Source organism: Crocodylus siamensis, chromosome 2 (genome assembly GCF_052110815.1).
Source record: "Crocodylus siamensis isolate JL-2025a chromosome 2, ASM5211081v1, whole genome shotgun sequence".
Classification (NCBI taxonomy): domain Eukaryota; kingdom Metazoa; phylum Chordata; order Crocodylia; family Crocodylidae; genus Crocodylus; species Crocodylus siamensis.
The window spans coordinates 100,981,147-101,001,526 of NC_143396.1; the positions used below are offsets into that span (position 1 = coordinate 100,981,147).

The window sequence follows — 20,380 nt, forward strand, 5'->3', positions numbered from 1 at the left end:
CTTGGATCATTAAGGAAATTCATTCATGAATAATGTTGTTCATTTAAGTAATAAATCAAAGACAATGGGGCAAGTTGCATGGGGTTACATTTAATGCCTGACCCTATAAATACATACCAGCTTTTAAAACAAGTTGGCATGGATTTGCAGTGTCAGGTCTTAAGTATTTTTTATCCAATTAAAGAGATATTACAAAATGAATTCTCAGTAATTAATGCGCAATACCTTTGCTATATTTGTTCATCCATTTAGAATCCTGTTCCACGACTACAAATAACCCTTTGCTTTTATACTACTATTGTCCCCGTAAGTCGTTAGTTCAGTGCTTCTCAACCAGGGTTCTGTGAGTTCATTTTAAGGATGCCACAGAATGCCACACAATATTAGCACTGTTAGGTGTGGAAGCATCTAAACATGTTTCACAAAATAGGAATCAGAGGTGTAACAAACATTCTGACCTGTTGTGGTCTGAGTTCTTTGCAACAGAAGAATGACTGTATTATTTGTCTACAGTCAAAAATGAGTGAAAGGTAAGAGCTGCATTTTCCAAGGGTGGCCTGTGTCTACGATTTAGAACCAGTATTTTGGCCTGTCATAAATCCTTAGTACAGCTAATTCCTGCCTGTTGCATGAAGTCCCATATTATTGTCTGGCATATTGGTTTATATCAACTAGCTAAATTAAAACACATTGTATTTCTGACAGTACAATGTGTAGAGGGAAAGTGATGCCATATCAGGTTTATTACTATTAAGCATAAGTTGTCATTTTCTCTCCAAAATGTCATCAACTTTTCTTTTTGTTCTCTTTCCAGGGAGCAACAGAGAAGCCTTCTGAAGAGTGTCACAGGAATATTTATGACAATCAACCAGCTAATTTATGTTGTAAAACCTAATGTTCTTCCCTGGAGATGTAAAACAAACCTTACAGGTTGTCATGCTAAAACTGCTTGTCAGAATTAGCATTTTTATATTTTCAGTAGTATTCATTTATTGCAACAGGCAATCTCAGAAGATTTAGGTTTGCTAGAGAGAAATAAGCTACTCTAATGGGAAAACTTCTTTCTAAAACAGAGATATAGTGGGTGCACCTACATGTTCATTAATGCGCTTTTGCTAATATGCATTAATTTAGTTCCTCCATTGTGAGGTGCTAGATAAAGGTGCATTGGCCTATTTTAATGTGCATTAGCAAAAATACACTGATTTTTTGTGATGCTTTAAGGATCATTAGAATAGGCTAATGAGCATTAAAGTGCACATGTAGACGCACCCAGTATAATGTAATACAGAACCAAGACCCAGATAGTACATATCAAATCCACTTCTCAAGAGAAAGAATAGATTTAATTACCAGTACATATAGGTCAAGTAGGTTTTAGAAAATTTTAAAAATCTAAATCTAGGAATTTATGTTATTTCTACCCTTTTTCCAGGCTGTGATGGGTGATAACATTGTAACATCCCATACTAGCAAGATGTTGCCCCAGACAATCATAGCAAAAGTACAGAGAAGTTTGAAAAACACACATAAAACTATAAAATGAAGCAATATAGTAAGGTATTGTCAGTGATGATAATTTTAAGGCTGAGCCAGATATAATATATATAGAATCTCTTTTATATAGAAAATGTGAATCCTTGGGTGGAACCAATATTTCTTCTCTAAAGCTGATGGAGAACTTTGGAAAGAAAATGACAGTAGTGTAAGTGACATGTGGAATTCTTCCTACTAGTTATTCACAAAAATGTATTCACTTTTCCCCAACTCTTAAAGCAAACTGGAATGTTGTCAAGGAGAAAATGTAATGTGTTTCTCAGATTAAGAATAACCTGTATAATTTTGCAGAACCAAATTTAGGTTCCTGAACTTTTATAATCCATATTACAGCCTTTTACTTGAAAAATATTGCTACTGTGAAAAAAAACCCAAACCAAATATCACTGCAAGCAAAGCTACCTTGAATAAAACCTTACCGTGGAATTTCTATGGCTGTGAATCTGTATCTTTAGTTATTTGGAATATTAAAGATGACAAGTTGTATAAAGTATGTTAAACATTTAGGATCAAATCCTATCCCACTTATAAGATATCTAAATAACAGCTAGACATCTAAGTAGGACCCTACTTCACCCTATTCAAGTCCCCGAAGAAACATTAATGTGTAGACTTTTGTAATATACCTTTACTTTAACCTTAAGACTAAGCCAGTAAAAGTAACACAGAAGAGCACGACCCACCTATCTTTTGTATTAATGGGTTTTTAGAGATGTGAATAGGACAGAATTGCATTTATATGTAATTTATTCCATTTATATTCCATTTACACACTCAATGGGGGATATGATCTGGCCCTAAATTTCCTATCCCCTATTTTTCATTCATACCCAATGCGATACATTCTTTACACTTTTATTTTCTATAAATTCTACAGTGTCCTACACTTCTATGCATACCTGATTAGTGCCTAACTTGATGGTATAACACAGTGCCAGTCTCAATCTGTTACCTATTGCTTATATTATACCAAATATAAGTTATCTGCATATGCATTAAGTGTATAGTCTGTTTAAGGGTAGGGCATATTTCAGTCATAGTGTTTACAGTGAAATTTAATTGTACTCTGGGAACTGCATAGTAAATGTCACTCTGCTGTCTAACTAACTGTCACTCCCTGTTTTTTAACTGTCTCAGTAACAGTGAAGCTATCAAAGAGTTGCTACTAAAAGGCTTGAAAGCCAGTTTTTTTGGCTGCTAATACCCATTGGGTGCATCTACATGTGCAATTAATGTGCCTGGATTTTCTGCACAGAAAATTTAAGGTACAACTGAACTGCAACCCGGAGTACATCTGAATGTGCACATGTAGGAAGCTAATTTGCTCCTGACAACTGCCCCCCTGCAGTAGCCAGAGGGAGCTTCAGGCCCCTCTGGGTGCTGGTTGCAGGCTGATAGGGGGCACAGGGGCTAGGTCTGATTTCCACATGTCTGGGAAAAAGCTGTCCTTTCTGCTGGGCAGCTGCTTCCCAGCCATATGGGGATCAGGACACATCCTGATCTCCATGTGGCTGGGAGACCTGTCTTGGCTTCTGGGCAGCTACCTCCCCACCATGTGGACATTAAGACCTGATCTCTCCATGGGTGGGAGGCAACTGCCAGGCAGCCAAGACAGCTCTTTGAGCCACACAATCATCAGGATGTGTTCCAATATCCACTTGGCTGAGAGGCAGCATTCTGCTGAGCTGTGACCACTCTTCCTGCACCCTGTAGCCTACTGCTACCTGGGCTGACCAGGAGCAATTTGCTCTCAGTCAATAGCTAAACATGCACTTTAGTGCATTAGTTTAATGTGCTGATTTCTAGTACCTGTATCTACAGGTACTAGAAAATGACCCATTAGACAAATCTATTGTGTAGTAATTGCAGCGCACGTGTAGATGGTGACATCTTAGTGCACATTAGATTAATCTAATGTGCTGTAAAGTATCTAATGTAGATGCACCCCTTGGGCACATCTACATGAGATGCTGATTGCACAGTCGCTGAAAAATACAGTGCAGTACGTGTCACAGCATGGACAGTTCTAATACACTGCTGCACAGCATGGGTGACTGGTGCCTCGAGTTGGGGGGGCACATGCCCCCCCCAATACCAGTCAGTGATTGGGGGAGGGGGGGATCCACCAGTGGCCAACCCACTGACCGGGGTGGGGGACCCCACGGTTGATTGCACTCACCAAAAAGAGGCCGGGCCGCTTCTGGAAGTCCCACAGCCACTTCTGGCCACTTGCTGGTGGCCCCACTCCCTGGCCAGTGCTCGCAGCAGGGGGTACTGGCACTCCAGCCTGCCCCCCTGCCCACCGCCTAAACAGGAAGCGTGGCCTTACGGGGATGCACTGGGGCTTTCAGGGGGTGCATGTGCACCTCTGTGCACCCCCTATGCATATGCATAACAAGTGCCATGCAGTATTATTAGGCTACTGCACAGCAGCGTTACCTAAAAGACATTTTCTGGCACTACTGCACAGTAACTCTAGTTACTGCACATGTATTTAGAATCTGCTAATACAAGTACTAAATACATTTGCAGTGACCACTGCGCAGTGGCATCTTGGGTACTCCTGCGTACTCATTCAGCCCTATGTACATTCAGCATTACAGTATTCAGCAGCCCTGGTCAGAACCCCTTATTTTCAAATGTTTTAATAGCAAGCCCAAGAAATATTACAATCCTTCAAAATTAGCATAGTGGGTCAGTTTCAAAGTTGCTAGCCCAGGGTGCTGACACTATTAGTTTGAGATGGGTAAGTGCAGACTCTGTGTAAAAGCATAGCCTTTTTTTTCAATCCCAAAAGCCATGCACTTAAACACTGTACAGAATATCCAGGTATCTGGAATTGCTGTCACAATTGTGAAACATATGTCAGGCTTCAAGGAAGGAGGTGCCCTTAGAATAGAGCCTCAATCTACCTAGTGGTTAAGGTTTCCAGAGGCTTTTTAACCAGTGAAACTAAACAAGACACTCTCTCAGCAGGCACGGCTGATGACCTGAGACAGGTGGGCACAGGGCATGACCTGGCACAGCTGGGGACAGCAGGGCTGCGCGGGGATTCTTCACTGCTGCTCACCTCTGTTCCCTGCTGCCTTGCTTCCCCCCACACAATCCAGCGCTGCAGGGAGTGGAGGAACTGTGCGGAAAACCTCCTTGCCGCTTCTTGCCCCCCTGCTGCCCTGGCAATATGTCCTCTGCACACAGGGCTGCAGTAAGGGCAGCAGCACGGGGCTGCACTCCTCAAAGTAGCGGCAGGTGCAGGGGGTGCATCACCAGGGCAGTGGGGGTGAGGGAAGGGGGCAGGAAGTGGCGAGGAATCCTTGCGTGGCCCCACTGTCCCCAGCCACACCAGGTCATGCCCACCAGCTCCAGAAGCCCTTAGGGAGGAAAGCAGGACAGGAACTCAAGCCCACAGACTGTGCCTGCCCCAGGCACAAATCTGGGGGTACAGGTCTCCCCTACCCCCCAGGAGTGCACACAGCAGCGAGGAACGGACCCTCCCCTTCCCCCAGATGAGCCACCTGTGGCCCCATCCTGCTCCTCGCTGGGGCCCTGCCCAGCCCCAAGCCCCACCTGGCTGGGCAGCAGCCCTAGCCCTGCCCAGTGTCCTCCCTACAGGGGCCTCAGTTCTCTCCATTTACCTTCTGGAGCTGCTCTGAAGGCTGCCTGGGGCCACATGCATGTCTCTGCATGTGGCACCCCCTGTCTTTCCACCTTCCTTCCAACAGCTCTTTTCCCACGCTGGGGCATCAGTACAGGCGCCCTGCTGCCCACTTAAACAAGTGGTTATTGCAATCCATTCTAACTGCTCAAGAGTTTCTACTGCTCATGTACCACTCAGAAGGTAAGGAGATCGCCCTGAGGTGCTTACTGCACATACTCAACTTTTTGTTGTGTATGCGTTGTGCACAAGCATAATCATGACACTGATCATGTCATTTGGAAACTGGTAGGGCGGTGCCTGAGCGCCCCATATTGACCACCTGCCACTGTGTCTTAGTGTAGTATGTACATCTGCTTCATATCATAGCTATTTTTTAGTGTTTCCACAGTGCTTCTGTGACTCATTCAAGGAAAAAAAACAGGGCTATATGCTAAGCTGCTGCTGAATGCACCTACACATGTAATTAGTGTGCCTGAATAAATTCTGGCACAGTTTGCAGTGGAGTTTATCACTCCCAGGTGCAGCATTTCCATGTGTGCCTGGGACTGCAGCATGTTGAGCCGGGGGGGCACAGCCCTGACTGGCAGGGAGCCCAGGGGATTAGCCTGCCAGCCCAGACCTGCTTTGCCCTGGCTCAAGGTGCTGTGGAGGGGCTGGCAGAGGCATGAGAATGCTGTACTGCAGAGCTAATTGGCAGGCAGCCCTGCCTTATAGCACCTTTGTGCCCCAGCCAGCCCCAGTCACCATCTGCACATGGGTTCCAGTACACTAAATAACTCTGCTGTAGGAGAGTACTTGTGTCAGGTTATACTATCCTACAGTGGAGTTAATTCATTTACTGCAGTCTAATAGCACTACACATGTAGACAGTGATGCTTTTCTGTGGAGCTAGTCGGTCGACTGTGCAGTAAAGTGCATGTGTAGATGCCTCTATTGAGACTAAATTTTATCACAGTTGGATGCCTATGAAAGCATCTGGATATCTATGGCTTGACCAGCAGTAATAAATACCCTGTCATGTGGATAGTAGCATTACACATTGGGGTGTACCTACACAAGATGCTGACTGCGTAGTAGCCAAATAATACTGCATCACAGCACAGACCGTGCTAATATGCTACTCTGCAGTATTATTTGGCAACTGCTCAGTCGCGTCACTTAAACAATGTTTGCTGGCACTTGCACAATACCTCCGGTTACTGCACATTCATTTAGTACTTGCTAATATAAGTACTAAATAAATGGACGGTAACCACTGTGCAGTAGTGTCTCATGTAGACACTCGCGCCCAAAGAATAGCAAATTGCAACATGCAGATATTTCAAAGAAGTTTCAGAAGTTCAGTGCAGGACACATCTATCCTGCTCAATTTTGTGTCACTTATTGTAATAATAATTAGTGTTTCTAATTGGAAGAGTTCAAAGCAAAGTAAGGTAAGTGAATGGGGAAATGAAGGCAGAGATTAATTAAAAGGTTTGTCCCAAGTACAAACTAGTAGAGCAGAGAATGACTCCTGACTCCTGTTCAGGATCCTATTAGATGGATCATGTTTGCAGAGAAAGGTGCCTATCAATCTTGGAACAATGAAAGTGAACATTAGTGTAATGCTTAGTCAGCAAGTAAAGCTAAGACTGGGTAAGGGGCTTTTCTTATTGTATTAGTTTGATTTATTGCGTGAAGTAAATTTTGATGACAAGTATGACATAACACATTTGGAGATAAATTAAGGCCTTTTTCACTGTCAGCAGGAGGCAGTGCTCCTAGGAACTGTGACATTTGCTGTCTTCAAAACTGTTAAAAAATAGTGTGGTAATTTGATACTGAACAAATTCTGAAAGGGAAAAAATGCTCTTCCTGGGAATCCTGTGGTGACTGCCCAACAGACTGGGACTGGGAACTGAAGACCCTTGAGACAAAAAGGGGATGAGAAACCAGATGAGAGCCAGAAGGAATGAACAGATACTAGCTAGACAAGGAGACTGGGACTCCAGAGTAGTTAGATTTGCTACACAAGATCCTTGGATGAGAAATCATAGGAGTGATAAGTGAGACTGACTAGAGAGGAGAACGAGACAGGAACCCCCATCCAGTGGTTAGGGAACAATAGAGCCTGGGACAAAGACCCATTAGAGGAGATGGAACAGAAGAGACTGCCCCCAATAGAATATACTCCTTTGCAGGGACTGGAAATGTACCTAAGGTTCCTTTCACCATTCCTCTGCTATCAGCAAATATTCATGAAACTCAAAAGCAAAGTGTCCTTTCCCTCTAGTGTTGTTCCCTGTGGAGGATGACAACGTATCATGACTAGCAGCTCTGGTGACAAAGTCAATGTAGCGGATACAGAGATTCCAACCATGATGATGACCCATGCTGGTGTCAATATGATATTGTATTATGGAACTTCTGTTTGTTTGCTCTCCCCCCCCCCCCTCCTCCAACCTAGGAAATTAGCCAGAATTATACATTAGTAAGGTTGCAAAATCAAGCACTCAAGTTAGGAAATGTCAAAATTAAACTGGCCTGCGCAATGTTAACTGAGATATCCTGTAGGTAGGTTAATCTTTAATTACATGATCACATCATACTTTTTCCACAGGGCCTATTATGCTGCATTCAGTGCTTGAGATAGAACTGCTCTGGACATGAATCAGAGCTAGGTAGTAAAGGAGTCTTGTTTGTAGGCTTCCAGCTTCATTTGTTGCAGAAGCTGGAAGGTGTACAAAGGATGAGGGAGTGGTTTATGAGAGGGATGTTAGGCTCATGGTTAAAGCAGTTGAATGTTTCATAGTTTCATAGTTGTTAGGGGCTGGAAGGGACCTTACAGATTATTGGGTCCAGGCCCCCTGCACTTGGCTAGGAAAGACTGTTGGGGTCACATGATCCCAGCAAGATGGGCATCAAGACACTTTTTGAAGATTGCCAGGGTGGATTGCTACATCTAGGAGGGGAAGCCTGTTCCAAACCTTCGGCACTTGACTTGTAAAGATTTTCCTTATGCCTAGCCTGAAGTGACCTTCAATCAGTTTGTACCCATTATTTCTTGTCCTCCCCTGGGGGGCCTTGGTGAATACTGTAGATGCTCCCCCAGGCCCTGGTGTACTTATAACCTGGCACTGAGTCCCCTCTAAGTCTTGTCTTCTCCAGGCTGAACGGTCACGAGTCTTTCAGCCTCTCCTTGTATGACCTAGTCTCAAGGCCTCTAATCATGCACGTAGCCCTCCTTTGGTCTCTCTTGAGCTTCTCCACATCCTTCTTGAATTGTGGTGTCCAGAACTGGATGAAGTACTCCAGCTGTTGTCTCACCAATGCCGAGTGGAGTAGGGGCTGGACTCGATGATCTCCCGAGGTCTCTTCCAGCCCTGATGTCTATGAAATCTATGAAATCCTTAGCCCTGCTCAAGATGTTCTTGAGGAGAATTGAATTTCTGCTACTCCTACCACACCCCACCACATTTCTTTCCTCTTCTGTTTTATTTTTGTTTGGAAATAAGATGGGTGTCAACATCTTAAACTACATAACTATTTTAGAGCTATAGTAGAGATCAAATGAGGATATTGTTAAACTGTTATACGCTAATGACTGCTACTTCTTTGATCTCTACACATCTGTACAAGTGGTTGCAACGACTTTGCTTGCTGGTTCTGCTGCTAACTTTGGTTATCGATGGTTATGCCTGTTGCTGCCTAAAATGCTCCCTAAAATTTTGGAACTGATCCCATGCTGTTCCAAAGTTACTGCCTTAATATACCTTCAAAGAAATGCTGTCATGCTGAACATGGGACCTTGCTTCACTTGGCATCTAAATTACTTTTCCTGGACAAAAACCCAGGTGATCAGCTTCATGTATCGAGTAATCTTAAATATCTCAAAAGCTAACTATTTTATTGATGATTATCTTTCTTGGTTCCAAATCCTCCACAGCTCTATTAGGATGTACATGTGAACTCCGCTTTCTCATTAAGGTAGGTCGTCTATGTTGCCACAGCCCCACTGAACCAGTTCAGATTATGTTGTTTTTAATTTGAATCAGCAAGAAATTTTTTGCACTAGCTGCAGTTCCATAATTTTGCAAAATAAGGGAAATGATTTAGGAATGTGCTGAAGAAAGCAAGTTGTAAAAAAGAAAGCCTAAGCATATGTTACGTATGCAATTTATAACCAAAAAAGAAGTCTCCAGAAAAGGTCTTTTTCTCTAAAGCTGTAATCATGAAAAAGTGTGTGACACTGTGGACTGTGTAAATTCCCTTTTTTTTTTCTGGTGGAGCCTTTCTATGTCTAGTGTGGAGCCTTTCTATGTCTAGTATGACTGTAGTTTTCTGCTTCTAAAAAATATCAGCCTATGTTCTTTTTCAATGGTTTTTAACAGTGTTTTCTCTGTTTGGATTTAACACAATTAACTGCTGGGGTTGTCTGCATTGACGGTATCAAACAGAAGAGGGCACTAAGTCAAAGGCAGCAAGGTTGCTGAACACTAGCACACAGAGCACTCATCTAGTACAGGAAAAAAAAACAACAAACTAAAGCTAAACAGTGAAGGGAGAAATGAATCATTTATGTTTTCCCTGGAGAAAATTGGTTTGATTTTTTTGAAGCCTAATTATAGCTTGAAGGTAATGCAAATCAGAGAGCTGCTTTTCCTTCTGCACTTGTAGAGGTCAATGCATTTTCAATGCAAATTGCTAGGTCTTGAATTTGTTATGCTTATGATGAGAGGCAAACGATATCATAAGTAATTTTTCAGGACTTAACTAAACGTTGAGTTACAAACAAAACAGGACTAGATCTGAACCATCTTGCTTTTAGCTTAAGTGACTAATGAGGTTTGGCCAAACCAAAATCACCCTAATCTTGCCACCTTTTGTGTGCAACTGATTGAGGCAGGCTTGATTTAATGTGATTAACAGAAGATAGAGACTATATGCAGTTGTCTAACTATAACTGCAAACAGAAGAGACAATAGATTTACAGGCATACCGCGTTTTATTGCGTTTCGCTTTATTGCGCTTTGCAGATATTGCGTTTTTTACAAATTGAAGGTTTGTGGCAACACTGCGTCAAGCAAGTCTATTGGCACCATTTTTCCATCGGCGCCATTTTTCCAACAGTATTTGCTCACTTCGTGTCTCTGTGTCACATTTTGGTAATTCTCGCAACATTTCAAACTCCAATTTTGAAAGAAGTTCTACTGTGGGTAAAATGCTATCAAACAGCATCACATGCTACAGAGAAATCTTTCGTGAAAGGAAGAGTCAATTGATGCGGCAAACTTCATTGTTGTCTTATTTTAAGAAATTGCCATAACCACCCCAACCTTCAGCAACCACCACCCTGATCAGTCAGCAGCCATCAACATCGAGGCAAGACCTTCCACCAACAAAAAGATTACGACTCGCTGAAGGCTCAGATGATGGTTAGCATTTTTTAGCAATAAAGTATTTTTTAATTAAGGTATATACATTGTTTTTGTAGTCATAATGTTATTGCACACTTAACAGACTACAGTATAGTGTAAACATAACTTTTATATGCACTGGGAAACCAAAAAATTCGTGCGACTTGCTTTATTGCGATATTCGCTTTATTGCGGTGGTCTGGAACCGAACCCGCAATATCTCCGAGGTATGCCTGTACTGTAACATTTGGGCTTAATTGTTACTAAAGTCCCCTTGTATTAACAAGGAAAAGTCTTAATAGTTATTTTGAATCAAATAATGTTTGCCTTGCAGTATTTTGTTTTCAGGATTTCATTTTCTGTGCTAACTGTGGTATGTTTCACTTTTGTACAGTCCAGACTTGAGTATAGTCCAAGCTATTTACCAATTTCCATAAGTCTGAAATTTTAATATAATATAGAAGAGGTGTAATGCATCATCTTATGTTCCCCAAATGGTTCTAATTTGGAATTCTTTCATCTAAAATATAGAAACATGCCAAGAATACAGGGCTGCAGCCTTCTCTTAACTGCATCCACATGGCACACATCTCAGAAACAGCATAATGTTACTTGAGAGCCAAATTATTATGGCAGCACTAACCTGTATCCACTAGCAATGTTCCTAAAGGTTTTCCCCATGTAAAACCTATCCCTCATTGCCCCTGCTTGTTGGGAGGAGGAAGCAGAAATTGTGTATGGGTACAGATCATTCGTGTTCTCTTTTTGTGATGACAGAACTAGGTGGCAATATTAGAGAGAGAATCTGTCCCAGTGGGTGTAAAATTGTATCATTCAGATTTATGATATTTAATCTTATACACAAACAGTAATTCTTCAGCTTTTAGTCACTTTGCAAAATGGTTAGTTTTATCTTTTTGTTATCAGTTTCTGGGGTCCTGAGTATACTCTCTGGGGGAAAAAAAATTAAATAGATCAAGTAAATAAATAAAACATAATTCAAATGATCCTTAGTCACCGAAGAGCACTGACAGATTTTCAGGTAAACAAAAATGGAAAAGAAAATGGAAAAGAAAAATAATTCCCAGTAGATATTATCTTTCCTGTTTACCTGTTTATAGAAGCTAGCTACCTCAATAATGTTTAAAATACCATGACTGTCTTATAATCCATCTGTTGCTTTTAGCAAGCAAATTTTGGAATTTTTACTCATTTCTAGTATTTATTTTTGGCTAATTTTTATGCTTGTACTTTCCCCAGAGAATCTGCTTGTATAGGTAATTAAATTGTGATTAATATACATTTGGGCCAGTATCAGTTGTTTTATAAGGAATTAAACAGATACAAACGTTTAAAGATAATACTCAGAAAAGTTCTTTTAAATCGGCTTATTCCCTTGTGTGTATCCTACATTCCCAAGTTGTGTGCAACCACACACCAAAAAGCTGTTTATCCGACTAAAGTAAATAGTGGGAAGCAAAAGCAGGATCGTTTTATTTAGTGAAAATCCCTGTAAAAAGCCTTCCATTTGCAGGTTATTTTACAAATCATTGCTATTAATGTTCTCTTGAACATAAAGGCCTTCCACTGGGGACCCTCATGAACATGAAATACACATCATGCAAGTCCTCCCTATTGCACAAATAAATACATATGCCTAAAGAATTAGTATTACTTCATAAAGAGTGATTTCCACAAGAGAGACCAACTCAGTCAGAGGGGTTATGGGACACATTGTATCTCATTTAGTCTGTGTGATTTTTTTCCTTTAGCAGAAAGAGGATGGCAGCTAGAATTAGGTAGGCCAGTGGGGATCAGCCTTTTTGGCAGGCATGCTACAATTTAGCCTCACACCCTCCCCAAGTGCCAGCCCAGTCCCTTTTCCTTGCCTTATTGGATGTAATCTTCCTTGTGTGCTCTCCCCAGTGTGCCATGCACAGAGGCTGCCCATGCCAGTTATGGCAAGCATGCCACAGGTTGTCTGCCCCTAAGGTAGACCATATGACCTGAGGCTAACGTACAGAGTGGTTCTGAACCATTTTTGTACCAGGATCCATTTGCAAACATCGATTGTCAGTCCTGACCCACTGCCCCCCACACCCAGGCCCCCAGTGTGTGAGGCAGGGGGTGGGTGTGTGTGGGGTGGGGGGTGGTCACATGCAGCCCCTTGCAGGCTGGAACTCGACCAGCCTGCATGGGAAAAGCCACAGTTTCCCATGTTTTTCTCCTTTAAAGGAAAATCATTTTCTAAAGTTCGTTCCTGACCTTTTCATATATTCCTGCCACCCACTTCTGAGTCATGACCCATGGGGTGAGAAACGCTGGTGTATAAAACAGTATGAGTTGAATCCTCCCATATGAGGGACTGACAGATCCCCGCAGAATACCACTGAAATAACTCAGGAATAGTAGTCTTGTGGAGGCTTGTTCCCTCTTTGATGCACTAGTCCACGGTTGAGTAAAAGGTCCTATCACAGACTGAAATGCAAAACTCTAATGCTCTTGGTTCAGAGACGATACCTTTTATTAGACCAACTAAGAAATCGCCCAAAAGTTACAAGATAATTAGTTGGTTTAATAAAAGGTATTGTCTCTTATCTCCGAACCAAGAGTTTTAGAGTTTTGCATTTCTTTCTGTCTCCGACCAACACAGCTACCAAAATGCATCCCTATCACAAACTGAGGTACTTTTCTATTCAGGACAGTTGCACCTATTTAAAAAATGCAGTTTAAACTGACTAAAGCCCCTACGTGGACCTGTTACATTAATTTGAAGATGACATTTCAGTTTAGCATCCCAAATAATGTAAGCTAAGCCAAAACAAGCTACTCTTGAACCCTAGTTGCCCTGGGTTAAATAGATGAAGTTAACAAGGCACAATACTCTTGTGTAGACAAGCCCTTGGGCTCTGTGGTGGCAGTTGGTGGGCCTAACTGTCACCAACATCTGCCACCCCTCCACACGCACACCCCTGGCGAGGGTCCAGGTCACTGCAGACTGGCGGCAGACAGCAGAGTCCGTTAGATGCACAGCGAGGGTGGGCAGATTGGTCAGAAAAGTCTTCCTGTTCCTCTCAGCTGTGGGTACAAAGTGGAACAGGGAAAGAACGGCACCTTAAATTGAAAGGGGAATGAATGCATAATTCAAACAGGGAGAGGCAGGAAGAGAAAGGAAACGTGGAAGAAGTTGAGAGAGGAAGATATGATATAAACCAATGAGACGAAGGGCAAGGAAGTCAGAAACAGCTGCACGTTGACAACTAAGTTAAGAACAGAGGAAATCAGAATGAAACAGAGGAGCCAGCTGGTGAGAGAGTTCATGCCACAAGGTTTCATCACGAGCAGCACTGAAGATGCTTTCCTTTCCATGGCTATAAGAGCCTGGTGGCTCCAGGACCAATCTGGTGGCTGTCATGAAGGAGCTACCAGAGAAGTACACATCTTATACTTCCTTTTTCTGGGTGAAGGTTTGGCTTATTGGAATTTCTTTTTTAATTGTTTTTTCTCCTTCTAGAAAAACACCTTCTAGAGGAGCTGTTTAGGAGGGGGCTCAAGTTTTGGGAGAAGCCTTTAGGATTACCCTAGGAGTTAAGGGTGCACCACTTTTCTCATGATTGAACCCATTTTTCCTGGACCCATAGGTGAGAGAAGGGGGAGCTAACAGGGCTTAGCACCCCACCCCCCAAATGCAGGGCAGCGGTAGGGCCGCAAGGAAGCCTAGCTAAGGGCTTCTGGCAGCTGCAGCAGGGGTGGCGCAGAGGGAGAGACAGGAGCTGTCCAGCTGGTGGCATGGGACTGCCCCACAAGCGGCTCATCCAGGGGGCACAACTCCTATTGCTACACACACCCTGGGAGGCATGGCGGGCACACGCCTCTGATCTGTGCGGGGAAGGGCAGGCAGCTGCTGTGGGCTGGGGCCAGGCATGTGCCAGGCTCTTCCCACGGGGGGGGGGGGGGGCTGTGTTATGCTGGGGGTAGGCAGCAGCAGTGCTGAGAGGGAGGCTACAGGTTGGGGGGTGGCTGAAGCCACCCCAAGGTTCACCATAGTCCCCCTCCCAGTGTTACCACTGCACGCTCAGCCTCTCCCTCCCTCCCCAATTTTTTCTCCCTCTGGCTAAGCCTAGACCCATATGAGGAAAACACTAAGCAAAAAGCAAGGTGAATTGGACATGTCAAGTCAGGAATAATTAAACAGTGGACATCAAGCCAAGACCAATGCATATTCTTAGCGATACTTCTCTCAGTGATTCTCAACCTTTTTAGATGCAAGGTACCCTTCATTAGACTCAAGGCACCCCTTGTTATATTTAATGCACCTCTTTGAAAATTCCAGCTCTTAGTATACACTTGCTTTTTAACCACAAAAAAATAATAGAGCAATTCTTCTGTGGCAGAGAACTTAGAAAGACTACAACAGGTCAGAATATTTTTAACCGCATAGATTCCTATTTGAAATCCCTGGGTTTATCTTGTGAAACAGGTTTGTATACCTAACAGTGCTAATGTTGTCTAGCACAATGGGGGACCCTTGAAAAGTTCTTTAGGCACCCCAGGGTGCCACAGCACCCTGGCTGAGAATCACTGACTTACCTGCTAAAGGGCTCCAACCCCTTCCTTTATGTTTTTAATCTCTGTCTACAATAACACAATTTCTATCAGACATCTAATCTTACTCCTAAATCTGTTGCTTTTCCTGATGTATAGGCAGAAACTAAACAAGCATACTGTATTTATATCTGTTATCTCCAGTCTAACCAAGACAAAGCCTTAGGAAATATGAACTTCCCTTACCATTATCAATGAATTTTTAACGTCATATTTTTGCTCTCACAAACAGCAACTCAATTATATTTTATCACTAATAAATATACTCCATAATGATACAAGCACTGCAATTATATAATTTCTAAAAGCAAACTGCACCTGACCCCATTTGCCTAACAAGTGTTGAATTATTTGAGAGTTCTTTGCCAATTAATACTATATTTCCTTTTTAAGCATAATCAGGAATCTAAAACTGATGTACTTAGGTTTTAAAACCTAGACACAAACACACAACTAAGTATGTACATTTGATAGTGCTTAAATTATTCATTAAAATATTCATTGTAAACCTGGTAATCAGGAATATACAACTGCATGTCTTGTTAAAGGACTAACAGGCTAGTTGTGTGTGGATAAATCTAACTGTACAATATGTAGCCTTACTATAAATTGCCAACTATATGTATATTCTTCAGTAGCGGCCATATACACAGGCTACAATATAATTGGGGCTGATAACACTCCTATTATTAATTACAAATTCCCTTTATGCATGTGTTTTCAGCTGCTTTAACTTCACCAATTTTTTTCCCTTTGGGGTGAAATTTTTCATGCTGAGTGTCTTTCAGGCTTTCCTATCTGAAAAAAATCTGCTACAATGATTTAGCCGTTTCTGGGAACAAGATTAGAGAAAAATACACTGTTTGCCCAAGAATTCTGATCCATTTTTCTTTTGAAAAGCTTTAGAACTTCCTCGACTTGTAGTGGGGCCCTGCTATTTGGAAGGCTGCCTTTATGTTACAGATATGCCTTTTGCCATCCCTGTGAAAATTTGACTATGAAGCTTATAAAATTGTTGTTTGCCCATAAAAAGCACAGCTTGCTTTTAGCCTCTAGTATTTAAATTCCTTGTGGATTCCTTCTGCATGGTGCACGCCCCAGACTGGGCTGAGGAGACTCTTCTATACAATTACAGTTCTAGGATGCTGAAGGCTGAACTGAGTCTGGACATCTGCACTGAAAACAGGGAGCCTGTCTTTCCTAAGTTCTTAATGCCTCCCCCCCGGCCCTGCTGATGCCCAAGCAGCACGGAGGAAGACACCTAATGCAAATACAGACAAGAGACAATATATGGATCTGTGAAGAATTGCAGGGGTGGTGGTGGATGTAGATAGGACAAGGAGCTGGGAGGGCAAAAACTGAGAGTGGAGATCCTAGGAGAGAAAAGAGAAACTGGGATGGGGAGTGAGAGCTGCAAGGAAGGAGATAAAAATGTCAAAGGGCTGGACTAGATTGACAAAGAGGTGGAGATAAGGAGATAGAGCTGGAAACTGAAAATGGATGATGAGCCCAGCGAGGGAGACCAAGAGAGGGAGTCAGTGAGGATGGGTAACACATGCATATAGTGGAAAGGTTGACTGTATGCCAGGATTGAGAGGAAAGGCTGAATGAAGAACTGGGAGGAAGATGAACAATAGACCCTCTGCCCATAAAGCCTATTCCCTTCCAGAGCTGGGAATACAAACCAAGATTCCCAAGTCAAGAATCAAACCACTGCTCTGCAATCACCATATATATGAAAACCACTAAGAAAATGTGCTGGTTTGTGTACTGGATGACCACATTATTGTTGTGAGTTACCTCTTTAGAGCTGTTATGTTGCAGCTCTTGCTTGAGCTGAACTAACCTGGGGGAGTTACCAGAACTCTGTTTAACTTGAGTGCATGCAGGAGTATAATGGCATTGAGGATGATGCAGTAATTAACAAGCCCAAATGTGGTGGACCTATAAGTTCCAACTCTGCTGATGGGTCATGTGCGTGTCAGTGTCAGCATGATACCACATGATAGAATTGTGCTGGCTTTTCAGTTTCATATGTGTGGGGTTGGCTGGCAGTGACCAGGCCCAGGGGTTTTGAAAGGGCAAAAGATGATTTGAGGACTTGGGATTCCCTTTCCGCACCAATCAGGCCCCAGAGACTCACCCCACCATGTCCCGATTGGCCCCTTGGGTCACCTGGAGGGGGATAAAAGGGGCAGCGTGGGCTGACTCAGGGGAGAGACCAGTGAGGGACAACAAGTAAGGAGCTTCACAGAGCTGAGCCAGGACCAGTGCCCCAGAAGCGCCTGAAAGAGCAGGACCTGCAGGCAGCAGTGGGACCCTCAGCAGCACGGTGTGCGGCCAGCAGGAGAGGCTCCCCACTGGGCTCCAGGATCCCCAAGGAGAGGCTGCAGCCAGCAGGAGAGGCTCTCCCAGCTCCAGGAAGGATCTGAGCAGTGACCTGCGAGGTTCCCAGCTCTGCTTCCAGCTCCTCCTATCAGAGGCTAGGCAGGTTGACCTGAGGCCGGGCTCTGGGAAGGTCAAGATCCCTAGCAGGCTAGAGCAGTACCAGCAGCAGTGGCTGTGTGGCAGTGTTCCTGCCTACCCTGTGGGAGATCTGGGCTCAAGTCCTAGCTGAGGTGACTTGGGGTAAATGAGATAACAAGAAGCAAATCTTCTTGCAGTGGAAAGGGGCCATTGTGTTTTCTCCCCCTCCAGGTACCAAGGCCCTATGTTTCCTTGGCATTTGACATTTTGCATTTTGTGCCCTTTGTATATTTCACCAACCCGTATTGTTTGTTCTGCTGTTTGTGTTTTATATTTTGTTAACCCTGTTTTTTCAGTGATTGTAAGTGAAAGTTGAATCCTGCCCCCCTTGGGGTGTTGTAGTGTCCACTCTACCTTCTCATTTATGCCTGTTATGTTCCCAGTATTAAAAGGTATATGGTTACGTCCCCTCTGGTCTGGCTCTGCTCTATAGGGGAGGAGAGTCCCTACACCTCCCACAGCGCTTGTGCACCTTTGATCCCTTCAATTGGAGAGGGGGTACCTCTTGGAGTACCACCCGGGTTACACATATAAAAAAATCTAGTATGTTATGTGCAAGGCACTGTATTAGAAGAACATCAATAAGAATGCAAAGTCAAGCACTCAAAAGTTAGGAAATGCAAGAATTAATGTTGCCTGTACACTGTTAATTCAGCTCCGCAGTACGTACGATACAAATCCATAACACCTCTGCGCCGGTCAGTATGGACCAGCTCTGGGGATGATCACCGTTATATAGTGAAGGAGGCTGTTGACAGCAAACCCCTCCTATTTTTGTTGCAGAAATTGGGAGGTGTGCAATAAATCAGGCAGAGGATAGCAAAAATAGGAAAGAAAATTTCTTGATTATAGTTAGCTGAATGTTGCCCTGCTAGAGTTGATTTCTATCCCTGTCTCTGCAACAGACTTCCTATAGGCTTGTCTTTGTTGCAGAGCTAGCTCAAGTTCTCAGTTAAATTTTGCAGCTAATTCTAGTCCACCCTACAAGTAAGTATCTTCAGGAGGATTGGGGTGGTGCTCCAATTCAAGTTGCCTAGTCAATCAGGAGATATAAACACCAGCCAAACTCCACGGCTAATGGAATCAGTCCCAGCACTAATAAACCCACTCATGTAGAGTAATCCAACTATCCTGTGCAGTGTTTTGTTATGTTGCAGCTCTTGCTTGAGCTGAACTAACCTGGGGGAGTTACCAGAACTCAGTTTAACTTGCGTGCATGCAGGAGTATAACTAATGGCATTGAGGATGATGCAGTAATTAACAAGTCACTTAAATTTTCACAGTGTCACTAATATGTGTCCCGCATTTTCTGGGTGTTTGACCTGAGAGCCACAGATCTGATTTGCACAAATGCAGAACACCAACAGCTGCAGTCATCATCAGTAGGAGTAGTACTTTGCCCATGTAAAGTCCTATATAGTGCTGACAGCTCTGATGCATCTCAAATACTGGGCAACCAAAATTAGTGGCTTCTTTTGACCTTAATTTCTTTCTGCCTTACTTCCCAATCTGTAAAAAGAGGATAAGACCACCCAAGCATTTGCATGGTGTGCTGAAAAAATAAATTACTTCAGATTTGTGAAACACACCAATATTACAATGATAAGTGCCATGGAAAACATAGGAGGAAATGAATAATTTTGTATTTAGAGGAGAATTGAAGTAATATGTGGCAAATAAGACTTGGGACCACACCATGAGTAAGGGGAAGAGAAAACAAAATACTGAATAGCTATAAATTCAGTGAGTACTGTTCAGTCTGTGCACAGAATTTTATTAAACCAACAGTATGCCATTAACGTCATAAGGCATATATGTACAGTGGGGCCAAATTAAGATTGTACAGATAACCTTAATTCTGGCATCTCCAAAACTTTTGAGATTTGACTGTCTAATCCTAATAATATTGTTTTAATGTTTGTTCTTGTGCATCATATATTCTGTTCAGGCTTTAAATCACATATATAACTGTGGCATGCTGGCAAGGATGGAGCTTAATATTTATAATTCTGACTTCATGCCTGGCTTATGGACTCATGGACTTTAATGCAGTTGCTTCTGAAACACATTTCTATGAGAAAAGAATCAAGCCAAGCATAGGATCATAGGAAAGTAAGGCTGGAAGTGACCTCATGAGGTCATCTAGTACAATCCTCTGCTCAAGGCAGGATCGTCATGCCTAACTAAACCATCCCAGCCAAATGCCTGTGTAACCTGCTCTTGTCAGTTTCTAGGCATGGAGATCCTACAACCTCACTATGTAGCCTGTCCAAATGGCTGACTACCCCCAAAGTCAGAAAGTTCTTCCTAATCTCCAACTAAACTTCCTCTGCTGTAGTTTGAGGCCAGTGCTCCTAGTCCTAAAGCTGTGTGTACATGCTATATCAACACAGGGATGATAAATGCTATATTATACATGTGTGTTATTTTAACAGTGTTGAAGTTTTTCTTTTGTTATTACTTTTTAGAAAACTTAACTGGATTTGTCAGCATTGTCACTACATGTTGCTATTTGGTAAGTATTTTTAATTGTATTTTTTCCAAAACAAAATCTTTAGTACAAGATTGCACATATTTTTGTCTACATTCTGTGTCTTATGTTTTCAGAAACATACATATTTCAGCCCAATATAAATGT

The 20,380-nt window shown here is 42.7% G+C and overlaps 1 protein-coding gene across 2 annotated transcripts in view; it reads left to right on the forward strand.

The window, feature by feature from the left end:
* LOC149870575 (uncharacterized) overlaps positions 1-1,987 on the forward strand; it is a 42,466-nt gene extending 40,479 nt beyond the window's left edge. For both annotated transcript variants that reach the window (XM_090036530.1, XM_090036531.1), the window contains exon 7: positions 815-1,987. The gene's annotated coding sequence lies outside the window, so the exon portion shown is untranslated. The remainder of the gene's footprint in view (positions 1-814) is intronic.
* The last annotated feature ends 18,393 nt before the right edge of the window (positions 1,988-20,380 follow it).